This window comes from Rhinolophus hipposideros, assembly GCF_964194185.1.
Source record: "Rhinolophus hipposideros genome assembly, chromosome: 7".
Classification (NCBI taxonomy): Eukaryota; Metazoa; Chordata; class Mammalia; order Chiroptera; family Rhinolophidae; genus Rhinolophus; species Rhinolophus hipposideros.
The window spans coordinates 89462225-89474218 of NC_138053.1; the positions used below are offsets into that span (position 1 = coordinate 89462225).

General features: G+C 43.8%; 1 protein-coding gene across 1 annotated transcript in view; it reads right to left on the reverse strand.

Moving 5' to 3' along the window:
- The window catches only part of BASP1 (brain abundant membrane attached signal protein 1), a 48145-nt gene extending 42208 nt beyond the window's left edge, over positions 1 to 5937 (reverse strand). The window contains exon 1 of the mRNA XM_081052867.1: positions 5711 to 5937. The gene's annotated coding sequence lies outside the window, so the exon portion shown is untranslated. The remainder of the gene's footprint in view (positions 1 to 5710) is intronic.
- Positions 5938 to 11994: the final 6057 nt, after the last annotated feature.

Consider the following 11994-nt stretch of genomic DNA (forward strand, 5'->3'; position numbering starts at 1 on the left):
AAGGCACCACCATGGCCTGTCTGGCAATCTGACCTCTCTTAAACAAGCATATGAACAGCTACAGACTTAGACGATGAAGTAAAGAAAGCTGGGCCTCTCACCACTTTACGGTGAATGTGCTAAGATGGAAAGAATATTTATGAGGCATTGTCCTAAGTGTTGGAAGATTTTACTTAATGCATATAATAACTCTGTGTTGTAACCTCCATTTTACAGATGGGGTTTGAAACACAGAGAAGCTAAGTAATTGGCCAAAATTCACACAGCTAGAAAATGGCTGAGACAAGATTCTTGACCCAGTGAATCTGGCTCTAGAGTCCAACTCCACCACATCTAGCCTTCCTAACCAGCATTCTAAATACCACACTCCCTCACAAGGTACAAACAATGGCTGAAATATACATTTCACAGAGAAGTCCAAAAAACAAACCCATGCAGTCCAGCCCTTCCTCCCTCATCCAAAATGAACAACCACAACAAAAAAACCAATTCAAACACAAGTTCATAAAATATTTAAGTGATAAGGGGGAAATACTGTGTAAACGTGTTGCTCTCCCCACTGCACACCATTTTCCTATATTATCTTGAAATGTTTCCTTATGCCTTGTACCCGCTGTGCTTGCAGATGGTTTCTATTTCTCAATCTCTAAAGCTTTCAGGAATTTATTCCTAGACTTTGAAGCTTGCTCAATGGCAACCTCCCCACACTGATGGCCTTGACTAGTCAAAAAAAGTCTCTGCTTTCCTTGTGTTTGTTCAAAACTCTATTGCTTGTGGAAAGCTTGATTTTTTTTTAAGTTACTTAAATCCTTAGGGTTCAGAAAAAGGAACACACACTCTGAGACACTCTTGGTATCCCCTTTCATCCAATTTTTCACTTCCAGAGGGAAAAACAGAATGCCGGTTAATCACAAGGCTCCTTGGGCTTGCGCCTTCTCAAAACTGCAATTAAACTATTCTGGTAAGAATTTGACTCTATATGATTGTCTTCTACACTTCTTAAGGTTCACTGGACAATTTTTCTCATGTGACACTTACCTAGATGTCTGTCTTAGTAGCTGTGGAAGGAATGGCGTTTAACAAAAACCTTCCTTTGGCAGGCTGGGAACTTCCGTGGTTTTAAAATTACCCTAGTATTTTTTTCAAAAGAATGTAAATGCCATCTCTTGCGTTACATAAGCAGCCATGGGGAATTCAATGAGGGTGGCCATCCTGGTTTCACTCAATCTACTTTGGGACAAATTCTCATACAGTATCTCAGAATTTCAAATACATATATCCATCAGGACAGAAATCAGGAATTATGATATTTGAGCATCTTTGAGAATGAGATATCCAATTTCTGACTAAACATATCCAAAACTCTCAGATCTTGATTATTAGCATGAAACAAAAACAAAGCTCAATATGTGGATTTTAGTTAGTGATGTCAATCACACTCTGTGTGTTGAAATGCAGACTGAGAGGTTCTGGAGCCCCTAAGAGCCAGCCATTGTACTTATATACTTTTTACACATATGTGTGGTCCTTATTATAGCCTGAAAGCAGGAATAATTATCCCACTTTTATAACTAAAGAAAGTGAAATCCAGAGAGGTTTGAAATAATTTGCCCAAAGTCGCCTAGCCAGTGCCTAGGGTTTTTCCAAATCCAGTTTCTTTCCACTATATCTACCCTAGGAAACCTCTAAAAAAATCTCCCCAAAACACATCAAGTGTACTCTTTTAAAAAAATCTGACTATTTACAAACTCGAAGTCATTTCCTGATATGTATCCACCATACAAAGAGTAAAGTTCATGTTGCATTGGGTTATCTTAAGCCTAAGAGACAGAATAAATGGAAATGACCCAGTAAATTGAGAAAACTTGATAAAATGAAGAAGTTTCCACATCATTTCCCCAAGAACTTCAACTTGTGTACATACATAGGAGTTTTCCTCAGCGGTTAGCTGGTTTCTAGTTTATCAGCGAAGACAATCATTAAGAAGATGTTAATCTTTTGATAAAGAAGGTGTAAAACTGAATAGGTAAAAACTACATGTAAGAAAAACAAAAGCCTAAACAAACCAAAGCACTTCTTCCAACAGAACCAGACACCAAAAGCAGTTGCTTTTAACAAATAATAGTTGACAGGCCTTTTGGGGGATATTTTCCAAAACAAAAATTTCCACATATCACAATAAAAAGACAAAACAATTTTATAAATCCTTTATTTAGATAGCATTGTTTATTACAGCTTTCAATGTTCAGTGGTGCTTATTGTGAGTTTTTAAGCCTATAAATGAACATCTTAATTTAAGATACACAATGCAACCCATTTGTTTTAGGAGTATACTGGTAGAAATCAGAAGTAAAATTCTTAGTAGGATAGCTAGGCTCTCTCCCTTTTATATTACAAACATATTTAGAAAGAAAATGTATTATTTTCCAAAGACCAATAAGAAGCACTTATAAAATATTCTATACCAACTAGTTTACTTTTATATGAGTAAAATTTTATTTTATAGCATGACTGCATATATACACATATATGTGTACATATATAAATGGTTTTGGGTTTTGCAATTTTTTACAAAACTGCAATGAAAAACGAAAACATCTATTTTATAGGGATCAAATATCTCCCAAATGTTTAAGTTTTTCAAACTCCACTTATATTGACCATGGCTTAATGGAATGAAAATGGTTTAAATTGTTCTTAATGTAAATTTTAAAAAAACACACAAAAACTAAAGAGACAACAAATCATGTCTTACACTATAATATGGTTTGCTCTGGTAAATCCAGGAAGATAGACTAAAGTTACCTCCAAGGATAGGAAGCTAAAGCCCTTTGAGCTGAGCTCTTCCATTGGACATTTTAATTTGAGTGATTAGGAGCTGGGGGGGAATTCTCTTCCACGTGCCACAAGGAAAGCATAAGCATCAGTTAAGGACAAAAATACCACCGTCCATATAGTCACCTTTGATGCATTTTTTCAAAAGGCCTAATTAGCTTCCTTTCTCCACCTGCCAAGTCTTGACAAAAAGCTAGCTAGCTAAAAGAATAAGGTAATTGATCTTTTTTATTATTATTCCATTTAAAAAATATCGTGCTCAAAATCCTAAGACTCATTGAATTTGGGGTATATTGGTATACATTTGCTATTGAATTTGGTCTATATTCCAGCTCACCTCTCCCTCAAAAACACAACCTACAGAAAAAGAAAAAATACTACATATATCCCTCTAAACCATAATAAAACACTCAACATTAAGGAATAGAGAGGGTACCAGGCAGCTACCCTTCCAAGTATAGGCCCTGACATACAAAGTTCAAGTTTTTATTAAAAGGAACAAAAGAGATGATTTCCATTTTTCTGCCACGTGTTGTCCTATCAGGCTATACCAAGAATACTTAAGCATAAAATTCTTTTAAGCATATGTACCATTGCAAAAACATGATATTTAGCTTCTATTTTATATACGCAATATCTCCTTTTGGACAGTAAAACAAAGTAGCCCAAGAAGAAATCTACAAAGCTATAATCTGGATAACACATTATTGGAAAGAAAATCAGCTATCAAAGGTATATGCATTATGGCTTCTGTTAGATATGGCAAAAAAAAAAAAAAAAAAAAAAAGGAAGCGTGATGAACTTAACCATATTCACCCCAGCAACCCTAACTACCTTCTTCCTCCCCCAAGAGTGGCTTTCCATCTCCACGGGGTTCGCCCGGATTTCTAATGAAACAATGAGGTAAGAATCAAGAGAAAAATGAAAGAGTTAGGATCCTGACAAGGTAACCATTTTCTCTATTCCGGGTTTTGTAGGCCATCTTGTTCCTAAAAACGCCAAGATGTCTCAATTTTTCCCAAGTAGTGACACTAGGGGTAATACCCACTGTCCGTTTGGAGACCAATGTCCCTTAATCAAATGACCAGCAGCAAAAATCTGTCAAACAGTTAATTAATGCAAATTAGGAGAGTCACCATCACTGCAGTGCAATATGTTACAGGAAAAAGAACAATGGACAGTACTAGAAAGAAAAATAACAGTGTTCGATTAAAAAATATTTAATTCACAATTTGTCCTCATTATAACGGCAAATCTCATTTTTTATCAATTGAATCACTAAGAAAGCAAAAGATGAGAGATGGCCTAATAAAGAAGAAACATACACATAGGATGGGGAGAGGGGACTGTCATTTGCGCCCAAGGGTTTCACGCAACATTTAGGGCAAACGCCTTTGTTCCTCGGCCTCCGAAGAGAGAGTGGGTGGGTGGGTGATGGAGAGATCAGCCCCGGCTGCTGGGCCCTCCACACCCTGCTCTGTGGCGCATGCGCGAGGCCAAGACAAAGGAATAGGTAATTACAGTCCCGATTCATTCATTTTGTCCGCAGTACTGGGGATCTGTTAGCCCTGGCTGTACTCCCGGGGGGAGGGAGGGGAGTGTGGGGTGCTGGTCACACCCCTATAGTAGGAAGGCCATCTCGATGCTACTGTTTCATTTTAATCGGCCATGTATGTGCTACTGGCCTCGCGGGAGACCGAGGTGTGTCAACCATGCTCAAGGTACTAAAAATGCACACATGTGCGCTGTGCTAATTTCAGCAGGGTGAAAATTACACAAGCAAAGGCTGTCCACGGAGTTTGTGTCAAGGCAGAAATATCTCTGGGGAAGCAGACGAGGAGCCCAGCCAAGCGTTCGATGAATATTCATGAAAAGAATGCGGTCTGTAGCCGCGCATTGTGTGTACTACCGGATCCAGGGATTCTGCAATTTATATTTTTCGGGATGGAGGGGACTGGAACCGTGCGTCAGGTTTCAGCGTTAATGCTTTACTCAAAATCTGCTAAACCTCAAACATTCGCTCACAGCCGGGCTGGGCCGTCAGGGGCCGTGCGCTGTCAGGTTCAAACTCACACTCTCCCGGCCAGGACCGCGGGTGTAGGCGCCCAGTGAATTCTCTGAACCGAAGACTCCAAAAACTTAAATGTTCAGAGATGGCCCGTGGGTTAATGGGAACGCAATTCAGCCACGTCCGAGGCTGGCTGTTCCATCAGCTCAGAGGTGCTTCTGGAGGCACGTTGTCATGGGAATCTCGCATTCCTTGGCCACCCCAAGCCAAGATCCAGGAGTCCCACGGGTGGAGGAAACCCATTTGCTAATCCAAAAACCACCTCCTTCCTCTGATCAGACCAGATTCCGCGTATTCCCTCTCCCCTTAGTCCCACCCCACCCCACCCCACCCCCACCCTCCATCTTCGGCTGCTGCGCCCCTCGCACCAAGCGCTTTCTTCCCCGCAGTAGGTTCCTATGACAGATACGCTCCCTTCAGCCCCACAAAACCGTCCCTTTGGGACTCAGTGCGCTTAAAGGGCTTCGCATTAGGCAATTTCCTCAACTATCACCTTCTCTCCCGCTATGCACCCACCCCCAACTCGGTTCATCAAACTCGCCATCCCTCCATCCTCCCCACCCGGCGAGTAGCTGAAGCCACCCACTTCGGGGGCTCCCAATCACCCCAGATCCCAGAAGTGCGATGGAGCCCTGGTGGAGGGACCGCACGCCCGGCGCCGTCTAATCATACCCTGCACCTCCACCCACCCACCCCCACCCGGCTGCAGCGCGGAGAGAGAAGGGCGGGCCTGGGGAGCGGTGCGCGGTGCGGTGGAGTAACGGAGGCCCCCGGGGTTGCGGGCGCCCCTGGTCCGCGCCTCCTTACCGGCTCTGGGTGCCTGCGCCGCCCCTGGGTGAACGCGGTGCCGCCGAGGGGCCCGGGTCGCTGGTGTCGTCCGGCCTGGCGTCCGGCCGCTGGAGGAGGCTCTTTCTCCGGCTCGACGGCGGAACCCCGAGCGAGGAGCGACTTGGAGCGCTGCCGCCGCCGCCGTTGCCGCTGCCGATACTGCCGCGGCGGCTGCAGCCTCTGCTTTCCTGCGCTCGCGCTCCCCCTCCCCTTCCTGCCCAGCGCCCTCCCCCGCCGCGTCCGCCCGCCCAGCCTCCCTCCTCCTGCTTCCCCGCCCTCCTCCCTCCCTCTTTCCCCTCCATCCCGGTGCCCCGCCCTCCTCCATCCCTGTGCGCTCCTGACGTCCCTCCCCTCTATTCCAATCCCCCCACCTCCCTTTTCCATCCCTGTGGACCCCCTTCCCCGCCCCTCCATCCCTGTGCCCCTCCTGCTTCTCTTCATCTGCCCTCCATGCGGGTTTCCCACTCGCTCCCTCTCTCCTCTGCACTCCTCTGGATTCTGGTGCCCCCCGCCCTTCTTCCCCTCCCCCGCGAATCCAGCGCTGCCCGTGGGTCTCTCTCTCTCTCTCTCTCTCTCTGTCTTTCTCTCTGTCTCTCAACACGTACTCGGGCTCTCGCTCAGACGTAAGGGGATGCCTACAAGTGATGAATGACGCCCCCTGCCACCTGCTACCCTCCTCAGCACCCAAATACCACTCGCTCGCTACTTCCGGCTGAGATTCCTATACGCCCGCAGGCAGTGAGGCTGGGGGTGACCTGAGGGCTCCCCCTCAGCCTCTAAGGACGGATGTCCCAGGGGTTGAGGGTGGCCTCCAAACAGCAGGCACGTCCCGGAGGCGCCGGGGACGAGGCGCGCTGCCCTGAATTGGGAAGGCTGCGGCTTCAAACGAGCGCCACCGCTAAGGTCCAGCTGGAGGGGCGGGCGGCGACGCCCTGCGAGGATGCTCTCTGGACTTGGGAGAGGAAGAAGGGAAGACAGGAGTCCGAGGAATGGAACCGGCGGGTTGTTTGTTTGCCTTTTGTGTCTGTGCTTTCGTGGAAGCCATCAGTTCGCGGAAGACGGTTAGCCGAGGCAACCCGCACAGAAGCGCACAAGTTAAGGCCGGGGCCAATCGCGGTGTGTCGGGGAGTCCTGGGGGGCTGCCACTTTGCCTAACACCGGGATACAACATAACCACCAGGGTAGGGAGTATGCTCACGGTGCTTATCTGTTGGCATGAAGCAAATGCAAAAGAACAGAACATGACGTCGCTTACAACGGTAGCTCTTTCTTTAGCCAAAAGCGATTTTACCTTCCCGCAAAACCGGTCTGAACCTTTGGAACTTTTATTTGCGGTATTTTGGCGCCCTCTGGCTGTGTTTGGGTTGCTTTTATGCTCGCCTATATCCCAGCAAGGAAAAAGATCGAATTGCAGGTTTTCCTCATGGGTGGATCTGCCTTCCTGACCTAGTCGTCGATTCTACTCGGGCAAAATTGTCTTCCAAAATCCTGGTGACAAAATGTAACCATGTTTAGGGGGGCAGTCGCCAAAGGCAAGTGCATCCACATTCAACTGGGGAAAGGTAAGTCCATTTTCAATTACTAGAAGAAAAAAAAAAACTTATCCGAACTTAACTACATTTAAATTAAGCGGTGTGGCCATGTCAACCCAGAGCTACGCCAGAGGTTTTGCTGTGGAAACACTCGTGTACCCAACTGAACAGGAATTTAAAGTTTATATGCGGCCACACCAAATTAGACAAATGCATGCAAGCTGGAGATGTTCACAATTTAACCAAAGGGCGGTAAGAAAAAAGTGGGGGCTTTGTTTGTTCTTTTTCGTTTTTTTTTTCTTTTCCTTTTTTGCCATTTAAATAAAAGAAGAAGTAAACGCGGCACAAGAACACGGAAGCAAATGACAACTAGGGTTGCCTTCAAAGCATTTTATTTATTTGGACATAAATATTTATTCAGTGATTTATTATGTCCTGTGTGCCCTACATTCCAGCACACTGTCTATGAGGCTAGATGCAGGGTTTCTCAGCCTCCTGTTTGAGGCCGCTAATTTTGTTGGGGGATAGGCTGTCCTGTGCACTGGGACGTTTAGCATCATTGCTGGCCTCTACACACTAGTTACCAGTAATACACACTCGCACACAAACCACCACCACCATCATAGACATTTCACCAGTTGTGACGACCAAAAATGTCTCCAGACATTGCCAAATGTCCCCTGGGAGGCAAAATCACTCCAGGTCGAAAATTACTTGGCTATGAAACTTAAAATCATTGTGAGCAAGTTTCTAAGTTTTTACCCTATCGAATTAGTGGGCATTTGCAATTTTATGCTCAAGACATTTGTTGAGTGTGTTTGTTAGGGTATCAGAATAGTTATTTCATTTAGCACTCAGTTTTTAGCCCTGTGGTCTTATAGGCATGAAAATTATCTTAAAATTAATAAGTACTTGTACATGATAAGCCCCTGGATGTTATGTTCTGTTTTCTCTTTTTCAAATTAAAAAAACAACAGCGACAACATAAAAATTAATGTTTGGTACCTTCAGTGCTTCTGGGTAAATTTTCATGATAGGGAAAAGAAGCCTTTCAAAGGTGTGACTGGACTACAGATCACAGGTTACCATAGAAACAGGAGGCAAAAGCTTCCACCAATGAGACTGCAGATCTTCTCAATTTTGTTTTTCCATCAGGTGTTTTAAGGCATTCTTCAATGAAATAATGATGTAACTGGTTGACAATGCTCTTAACCTGAAGAGTGGAAGCTTTTCCAGAATTTATAGACATGTATCAAGTGGTAGCCAAAATGCTACATCTCAATATCTTACTGTGTAAAGTCCAATTTGGTGATGTTTTTAGTGGTTCATCTCACATTTTTAAGGTGTGTGCTCCTGAAAAAAAATCTTGAAACACACACTTAGGGAATGAATGGAGAAGCATTTGAAGCTCTGGAGTTTAGAAAATTGTCACCATTAATTATTGTGGCTGTCACTAGCTATTTAGATTATAGACTAACGGGACGGGGGAGCCGAAGTTCAAGGTGTGATTTACGACCAATTTAATTACCTCTCAACATTACACTCATGAAAATAAAAACTGTTTTACTCTCCAAATGAAATAAATATATTTTTAATAAGCAAAGCTGGATTGCCTGGGTTGTAAAATGAATTCCTTTGTCATTTTCAATTGCTTATATAATTTGTGCCAGTGAAACATAACCTGCATTGTGAAGATATTTATCAAAAGGATAAATTATTCTGTGACTACTGATTTCTGCTAAAGTATTTGCCATAGAATTACTTGTAATATAATGGACTCGTCATCACCTACATTACTAGTCAGTTGATAAAAATTTCAGTGTGTGTTCACCGTTTTGAATTGTATCTGTTTGTGTCAATTGAAATGTCTACAATAATTATATAGACCTCACCTCACCTCCAAACCTCACCACGACTCCCCTCTCCGTGCCTCCCATACCATCTACCGAGTCCTGATGTCTTCCTCAGTTCCCCATCCTTTCCTCCTAAATAGTTCAAAGAGAATGAAAGTCCCAAAGAAAATATGTCGACCAACAGGAATGAAGCTAAAGCAAGGTGACAGCAGTGTCAGCTGTGGTACCCCAACCACCTTTGCTTCACATCTTTTTGGCTAACTTCTATCCAAGGCCACTAAATTAACCCAAACCCTGGGAGACTCACGTAGAGAATTTGATAAATTCAGCTCTACTGGTAAGTATTGGTTGGAGGACCGAATTGCTACAATTTGTTCACAGGATCTTATCTACAAATTGGAAGCTCAAGACCAGAGAGCCAATATTATATGAAAGAGTACAGCTGTTTCCATATATATATATATGGTTCTTAATTACAGGAAAACGTTGAAATCTGTATAGCATTTACTCCATTTTTCTCCCTTCTTACACCCCCCCACACACACATTATTAGGACCTGACCCTTCACATAGCCAAGCGAAGGACTTCCTCTGTTTCAATCAGTGCTTCTCCAGCAGGGGCTCTTTTGCTCCCCAGAGGACATTGGTAATATCCGGAGGCATATGGGGAAAGGAAGTGTAAGTGGGGAAGTACTCCTGGCATCTAATGAGTAGAGATCAGAGTTGCTGCTGAACGTCCTACAACTCATAGAACACCCACAACAAGCAATTATCCCATCCAAATTGTCAATAATGATAATGAGGTTGAGAAACGGTGATTTAAAAGAGCATGAAGTTGGAAAAGACCTGATTTTTGTTAAGAGCACATGTTCCAAGGGGAACTGCCTCTTGCTGTGGTTTTGGGGTGTCTTTAGCAGGCAGCAGGTTTGGAGGTACAAAACTTTATCAGAGATTCTCCTTTGAGCAGGGTCCTGCAATGCACCCTGAGCCCTTCGCTGACCACCTTCCTCGGCTGTAGCACAAATCCAGGCAGTCATTCCAGGAGCAATGCCGGAGAGTCACCTCCGGATTTGGAGTTCCACTCTCTGTCACTATATGCTGGGCAAAGGGGAAGAAACAGCTTTACTGAGGTTCCCTATGTCACTTTCCTCCTTATGTTCTGTAAAAGGATAGCTGAGAAGCCTTGGCAAATATGTTTATTATGAAGCATTAGACTTGAAATGGAGGGAGCAACCTGGCCTTAGCTCTACATCAGGAACATATTTGCCCAACATAAAAGGTAGATAAAAAGCAATCTTATATTCTACCTGAGTAGTTCTTATTCCCAACTACCTTCTCCCTGTCATAGCCCCAATTTCTCCAGCTAGACTGTCAGTCCCAAAGTACTTTTTCTACTCACCAGCATTTTCTGTTAAGAAAACACACAAAACCAATGATAAGAGGCCCTTTGCCTCACTAACCAGGAAGGGCTTTTTCCAGGCAATGCCTAACCTGTTTCTACAGGACAGAGGATTAGAGCAGAGGGACCTCAGTCCGGGGGAAGCAGTCCTTAATTCTTTGGCTGCCCTTCCCCCATAATCATTAAACCTTCAAAGAACAAGTTACTTACAACAGCATAAAGAATGCTGTAGAACAATTATTCACATGATTCCACTTCTAAATGAGTAAGACTGTAGAGGTTCCAGTATTAGATAGCCTGAGCCTTAAGTCTGGCCCCATTCCTTGTTGTTACATGCTTCTCTTATATCAGCCCCTACTGGTAATTAAAATAGTTTTACTTTCATTCCAATGCAAGAAATGATGCCCAAAATAAATTGGCAAGTGCTCAAGCAAGTTGCCACCCAGGATGCAGAGAATGCATATTTTTGCTATAAATTAATTAAGGCTTTTTCCTACTTCTCCAAGTGCAAATGCTGTCCAAATTCTAACATCTACCTACCTCCGCTCTTTAGATAGACTCCCTAAGACTCGCAAGCAGATGTTAGAACGCAATTGCGTCTCAAGTCCAGGAATCTCCTACTCAGATAAACTCATGTCAGAAAGAATGATTTCTCTCCAAACAAAAAATAATTAGATAGTACGAAATGAGAGAGCCAGACTTAAAATGTACAAAGGAAATAGCTGGCATTAAACAGTTCAGGATATCTAAAAACAGAAAACAAAAAAAATCAGCTATGGTGTCTGTAGTTTCTCATCTTAAAGCCTCAGTAGTCCTGGTGGACTTGGAACAACAACAAGAAAGCAATTTTATTGTCATTAAAATGTTCCCGCTATCAAAATCAAACAGAAGGAAAGATGTCAAAAATGACTTCTTGAGTGCGTAAAGCAAGTTGCTGAACAGTATACATGGCACTGTCCCATTACGCTCTAAATAAAAAAATCATGGCAAAATGTCTGCAGGATTTTACCCCAAACTGTTTCCAGTAGCTCTCACTGAGAATTGGCGTCGTGTCAGAGATGGGGTAGAGGGTTGCTCAGCTTTCTAAGACCATGTTTTAAAGTTCCATGCTTTTGCAATGGCCATTCATTACTTTGGGAGGAATATATAATTTTGTGGGTTGTTCAGGAGACCTGTCCCCAGCCGAGAAATCACTACCTGGAGACTGCCTTCTCATCAGCTTTCCCTGCACTGTGTGTGTGAACTCGGCACTTGTGCTTCCTGCTTCTTTCTGCTTCTTCGCCTTTAAATTAGGGACTTCGTTTGGAAGATCTGGCCCCAGCCCTGGCTTCTCTTTTAGCTGCTAATCCAGGTCTCTGAGGTGCCCCATGGCAGTTCACTTCTAATGCAGAAAACCTCCTCTCAGCCCCAGCTTTGGAAGTGAATGCAGGAGCAAGAAGATTTTAGCCTATACTCAGTCCCTACTACGCCATCTGTATTA